The following is a 6,000-nucleotide window of genomic DNA, read 5'->3' on the forward strand; positions in this document are numbered from 1 at the left end:
CTTGTTTTCAAAATTTTTGGAATTTCTAAAACTATAAACTTGATCTTGGAAACCAACTTAACCTGAGTCAGTGGGACAGTTTGTATGGGACAAGACCACGTGAGTGAGGCACAGGAATATTTAATTTGCTAGTCCACTGTTTTTCCATTGCAAGAAGTAATGGTAAAATATGACAGAAGAAGTGTCATATTTTCTTATACGCAGTACAAGATAACCTTCATGCTATCTCTTCTGCATGGCTTACTTCCAAGGTCTGGGAAACATATAAACCAATCCACTTAGCTACATTTGATTAGTAGGCTTGGTGTACCTCATCCTGTTTAGTTCTACAAAAAACTCTAGCAACACAAACAATTAAAAATGCATTACAGATTCTTAACTGGATTTTAATTCACTACTGCTTTCAAGTGGAAATACAACTCCAGCATTCTCTGTGAGTCAACTAGTCAAAAAGTTATTCTTGCAATTGTGCAGGATCCCTGCCTCCATTTATGCTGCTCTCTAATGAACGGAAGTTCCCCAGCAAGACCCTTCACCTTTCTTGACACCCCCACTGTGAGACTAAGGGATGAGTCATGTGAGGAAAAACGGGCTATTGCATAATACTGCAGATAGGGAGAATATCTTCTGGTGTGGCTCTCCGGAGGTCACAGGCTCTTCAAAGGGGCACATATCCTAGCCACGGCTCAGCAATGTGGTGACTTCCCACTGTGCAACAGGTATGGCTACTTCATAATTTCTGTCTGGCAAAATAAGGTATCAGAGCAAGGGGTAGTCTGGGACACATGTAAATATTTATCACCAATTTTTTTGTTTTCTCTTAGGATAAAAAAACAAATCAGATTTAGACTGAAAACTCTAGTCCTGACCTGGTTAGATCTTTGTCTGGAGAGATCTCCAAAGTTTGAGTTTAACTGAGTTTCGGTCAGTTTCCTGACACAGGCAACCTGGTGCTTCTGCATAGTTAAGTCATGGACAGTGGAATCAATTATGTTTTTACATCAGGTTTAACTTAAACTGATTAAATCTGCATTTTTAACAAGATAAATAAAACCCTAAAGATGTATTATCCCCTCCTTATATGTAGAACTGTACTTTGATATATACTTATGCTGCAAATTAGCAAATGGTAGAGAGGGAATCTGGGCAGACCACTACATTCTTTACCCCTCCATATGGCTACCATTTACCCATCTACAAAAATATGACAGCGTATAATTTGTCAGTGAACAGAAACAGGAGGAAAGAGAGAGATCTGTTAGAAGCAGCACATGCATCCTGTGGGCTGAAGAACCACAAGAAAAGCTTGCCGAGTAACGCTCTTTAGTGCATTAATTTCTGCTAACTTTCTTTATAGTTTTCTTCTAGTCCATCACAAGATAGGAGGAAAAGGGGGGAGAGGTGTGTCACACAGAACCAAATACACCTCCTTCATTTCAGCAGCAGCGAACTTAAGTCTCCAGGAGCTGGCAGACCAGGAGACTGTAAACTATTATTGTCCTAAAATCCTCGTTTGCTACTTAATCCATTCACAGAAATTACATCTGCTCTTTGTATTTGAAACACTGACTTTTGATTTCTTTCTTGATGTCAAGAAAGATGAGAATTTAGTACAGAGAAGACTGACATTGAATTTTCACTCTTTTGGGTGTAACAGTTACCTTTTGAGTTGTACAATACTGAAGTCCTTAATGATAAATTTGGGGACCAGGTATCTGAGTCGTTGGGACATCCCACAGACAACCAATAAACTTTTACCAGTGCATCAGAATAATTCATATATGCCATCTAAAAAGAAAAGTGGAACTAACCTGGAAACCATTGTTGAAAACCACAAAGTTGCACCTAAGAAAAGTGTCTTAAATTAGTCAAAGTGTTCCAGAGGGATTTCACCATTCTCCCAATTGTGACACTAGCCAAGTTTCATTACACGCAGTCATAATCTGTTCTACTGGTATATATTAAGAAATCTATTATCCTGGTAGCAGTAAGTTTCTTTTATAACTGTCATTTCCAATCATCATAAGCATTCAGTATCAAGAAAGACAGAAAACTAAATCAGATACCACACTACTGCTACAGCAGTGTAAGACTGACACCAATCTAGCGTAGGAGAACATAAGAATCATTTTTACAACCATCAGTAGCAGCACTGCCTTCCACTAAGTAGTCGGTGGGCCTGTTCCCACCCTGAAGGCAGCCACCAGCCACAAACTCAATTATCTTTTTTATCTGCAGGGATGTGTACACTGAAAACCAACTGGGCGGCTCCTGAAGTGACCAGGAAATAAAGTGATTGTGACACTGCCTATCGGCCTTAGCGTGAAGCTACATGACGAATGCAGAAATGCAAATACAAAGACTATCAGGCAGCAGCACTTTTGGGCACCACCTTTATGAAATATTCTCTGTGTGGGAGGAACCGCAACACCTGACACTCCAGCACGCTCAGCTGTCGTTCTGAATGCAAGCTTCTCCCCCCGTCTGGCTCCAGTGCTGGCACCAGCGCTGTACGAAGAAAGGCGACACAGCAGAGCGGGCTTAAGCAACTTGCTCGCGTTCGCGGCGGCAGAAGCAGCCGGTTGGGCAACCGCTGCGGTTCTAACCCTGCTGCCTGCCAGCCCGAGGGCGAGCTGAGGGTTAACGAAAGCGCCCGGGGCTGCGAAGGCAGCGGTGCGAGCCCCACGGCGGCTTCGGAGGCGCTCCCGGGCCGCCCCGGCGCCGCTGCCAGCGGCCCGGCCCAGCGCAAGCCCCCGGGCCAGCGCCGCAACCGCCGGCGGGCAGGGCTGCTCCTCCCGAGAGCCCGGCGCGGCGCCGAGCGCAGGCGGGGGCGGCGGGCGGCAGCGGGGAGAGGGGATGGGCTGGTAACGGCTACCCCTTGCCGGCTGCCCCGAAGCTGCGAAGCCCCTGGCCGGCCCCGCCGAGTCCACAAAGGCGATGTCCTCTCGCAGACAGCCCCTCGCAGGAAGCAAAGCTTGCAACAGGCGGACCGCAGCGGAAGAGCAGGGCAGTGCTGAGACACCGGGGCTCTGCAAAGAAGGGTGAAGCAGCGGCCGCGGGTGCCTTTCCGCCAGCAGCTTCGGTAGGAGAACGATCTGGCTGTGCACGGTCCTCTTCTTTTTCCTCCCCCGGCTCCGTCGGCCCACGATACTTTCCCCGACTCACCTCCCGCCGCTTCCTGCCGGCGCCCAGGCGAAGGCGCTTTAGGGGCCCTGCGCGCCGGGCGGTGCGGCTCTCCGCCGCCTGCCCGCGCCTCGGGGTGGAAGGAAGGCCGCAGAAACAACTTTCTAAACTTTGTTTCGAGCACCGGTGGCATAATCGGGCGAGGCGGGCTGCGCCCCGGGGGCGGGACGGCGAGCCCGTCCAGCCCAGCCTCCCTCCCTCCCTCCAGCCCCGCGGGGCCGTGCGGTCGGAGCTCGGACGCCGGTTCCTGGGAGGCCGCTGCAGCGCGGGGCCCGATCGCACCTCAGTTTTGGCAGGACCAGCTCGCCCCCGGCGGCGACTCAGGTCGGAGAGCCAGGGGAGGTCGACGAGGCGCTGGCTTCCTTGGTCCCTCTTGCAGCCACGATGGCTTTCGAGGGTCAGAGCGTGGACTTGTAATCTCTGTAACCTGAACGGCACAGGGCAGAAGGGTTTGGAAGGGTGCAGGAAAACTCATCCACAGCAAGATCTTAAGGTGGTGACTACTCAAAATGGACCATCTGGGATCTTCCACGCCTTGTGATCTCAAACTGTCCCAAGTCTAGTTACGCATGTACAGAAGATGGCAACAGGAGACAGAATTGATTTCACGTTCATTTGATTCAGAGATTTCACTTAGTCCAAAGTATGTTTTGAGAAATGTGTAAATATCTGCATCTGGGATCAGGTTCTCTGAGTAGTCCCCCAGGAAGAGAAAAAAACCTCAACATAGTTCTTATCACTGTAAGATCTCCCAACTGCAGAAGAGCTCTTAGGGCATGGTGCCTGAAGGCGGCTTCAACTACCTCTTCTCAATCAGGTGATCTGGTAGCAGACACCTATTATCATAGAATCATAGAATCGTTTAGGTTGGAAAAGACCCTTAAGATCATCGAGTCCAACCGTTAACCCAGCACTGCCAAGTCCATCACTATACCATGTCCCTAAGCACCACGTCTACCCGTCCTTTAAATACCTCCAGGGATGGAGACTCAACCACTTCCCTGGGCAGCCTGTTCCAATGCTTGACCACCCTCTCGGTGAAGAAGTTTTTCCTAATATCCAACCTAAACCTCCCCTGGCGTAGCTTGAGGCCGTTTCCTCTCGTCCTATCACTTGTTACTTGGGAGAAGAGACCGACCCCCACCTCGCTACAACCTCCTTTCAGGGAGTTGTAGAGAGTGATAAGGTCTCCCCTCAGCCTCCTCTTCTCCAGACTAAACAACCCCAGCTCCCTCAGCCGCTCCTCATAAGACTTGTGCTCCAGACCCTTCACCAACTTCGTTGCCCTCCTCTGGACATGCTCCAGCACCTCAATGTCCTTCTTGTAGTGAGGGGCCCAAAACTGAACACAGTACTCGAGGTGCGGCCTCACCAGTGCCAAGTACAGGGCCACTATCACCTCCCTGGTCCTGCTGGCCACACTATTCCTGATACAGGCCAGGATGCCATTGGCCCTCTTGGCCACCTGAGCACACTGCTGGCTCATGTTCAGGCAGCTGTCAACCAACACCCCCAGGTCCTTTTCCGCCAGGCAGCTCTCCAGCCACTCCTCCCCCAGCCTGTAGCGTTGCATGGGGTTGTTGTGACCCAAGTGCAGGACCCAGCACTGAGCCTTGTTGAACCTCATACAGTTGGCCCTGGCCCATCGATCCCAGCCTGTCCAGGTCCCTCTGCAGGGCCTTCCTTTCCTCCAGCAGATCGACACTTCCACCCAGCTTGGTGTCATCCGCAAACTTACTGAGGGTGCACTTGATCCCCTCATCCAGATCATCAATGAAGATGTTGAACAGGACCGGCCCCAACACTGAGCCCTGGGAAACACCACTCATGACCGGCCGCCAACTGGATTTGACTCCATTCACCACCACTCTCTGGGCTCGGCCGTCCAGCCAGTTTTTAACCCAGCGCAGAGTGCACTTATCCAAGCCGTGAGCAGCCAGCTTCTCCAGGAGAATGCTGTGGGAGACTGTGTCAAAGGCCTTACTAAAGTCCAAGTAGACAACATCTACAGCCTTCCCGTCATCCACTAAGCGGGTCACCTTGTCATAGAAGGAGACCAGGTTAGTGAAACAGGATCTCCTTTTCATAATCCCATGCTGGCTGGGCCTGATCCCTCAGTTGTCCTGCACGTGCCATGTAATGGCACTCAAGATGATCTGCTCCATGACCTTACCCAGCACCGAGGTCAGGCTGACAGGCCTGTAGTTCCCCGGATCCTCCTTCCGACCCTTCTTGTAGAGGGGCGTCACATTTGCTAGCTTCCAGTCATCTGGGACCTCCTCAGTTGACCAGGACTGCTGATAAATGATGGAGAGTGGCTTGGCCAGCTCCTCTGCCAGCTCCCTCAGCATCCTCGGGTGGATCCCATCTGGGCCCATGGACTTGTGCGCATCCAGGTGGATGAGCAGGTCAGTGACTGCCACCTCTTCAACAACTGGGACTTCACTCTGCATCCTATCTCCATCCCCCAGCTCTGGGGCCTGAAAAACCCGAGGATGACTAGCTTGACTATGAAAGACTGAGGCAAAGAAGGCATTAAGTACCTCTGCCTTCTCCTCATCCTTCGTGGCAAGGTTACCTTCTGCATCCAACAAAGGAGGGAGATTCTCCCTGGCCCTCCTTTTGTCACTGATATATTTATAAAAATTTTTTTTGTTGTCTTTAACAGTGGTGGCCAGTTTAAGTTCCAGCTGCGCCTTCACCTTTCTGATCTTCTCCCTGCATATCCTCACAACATCCTTGTAATCCTCCTGAGTCGCCTGCCCCTTCTTCCAAAGGCGGTAGGCTCGCCTTTTTTTCCTGAGTTCTAGCCAAATC

General features: G+C 50.6%; 1 protein-coding gene across 2 annotated transcripts in view; it reads right to left on the reverse strand.

The window, feature by feature from the left end:
- Positions 1-3,254, reverse strand: part of CRACR2A (calcium release activated channel regulator 2A) — a 66,560-nt gene extending 63,306 nt beyond the window's left edge. For both annotated transcript variants that reach the window (XM_082308088.1, XM_082308087.1), the window contains exon 1: positions 3,166-3,254. The gene's annotated coding sequence lies outside the window, so the exon portion shown is untranslated. The remainder of the gene's footprint in view (positions 1-3,165) is intronic.
- Positions 3,255-6,000: the final 2,746 nt, after the last annotated feature.

This window comes from Platalea leucorodia (genome assembly GCF_965183815.1).
Source record: "Platalea leucorodia genome assembly, chromosome: 4".
NCBI lineage: Eukaryota > Metazoa > Chordata > Aves > Pelecaniformes > Threskiornithidae > Platalea > Platalea leucorodia.